This window comes from Penaeus monodon, chromosome 29 (assembly GCF_015228065.2).
Source record: "Penaeus monodon isolate SGIC_2016 chromosome 29, NSTDA_Pmon_1, whole genome shotgun sequence".
In the NCBI taxonomy this organism is placed as follows: Eukaryota; Metazoa; Arthropoda; class Malacostraca; order Decapoda; family Penaeidae; genus Penaeus; species Penaeus monodon.
This window is the reverse complement of record NC_051414.1, coordinates 35270364-35270807: the sequence shown is the minus strand read 5'-3', so window position 1 is coordinate 35270807 and position 444 is coordinate 35270364.

The window sequence follows — 444 nt, the reverse complement described above, 5'->3', positions numbered from 1 at the left end:
GTAAAAAACAAATGCTGAATTTGTCCATACAATCTTTTCTACTTCGTTACTTTGTTAATTTTCTTCATAAAAAAGGCACGAATTCAAATAGTTTCCGTATTTAGTTCAAGTGAATCTAAAAATGATGATGTTGAGAATTAGCGTTCAAATATGAATGTAAATGAATACACTTTCGTAGTTTATCATAATATCAAGTGTATTATAACATCAAGCACATTAATCAAACTTTTTAAAAAGATTTTACAGAATGGATCCAGGCTATCAAAAAATATGTTAAAAATATATTGATAATGCCAACATTGACAGTGGCAAACCGGATGCCAGTTTTGTATATGAGTCAAATAATACAGCTGCTGCGGATTACATCGGTAACGAATTTAATCTTACTTTACTATCATGGCAAATTTGAAAACCATTCCAAAGGGAGAAATAATGAATCCCAAA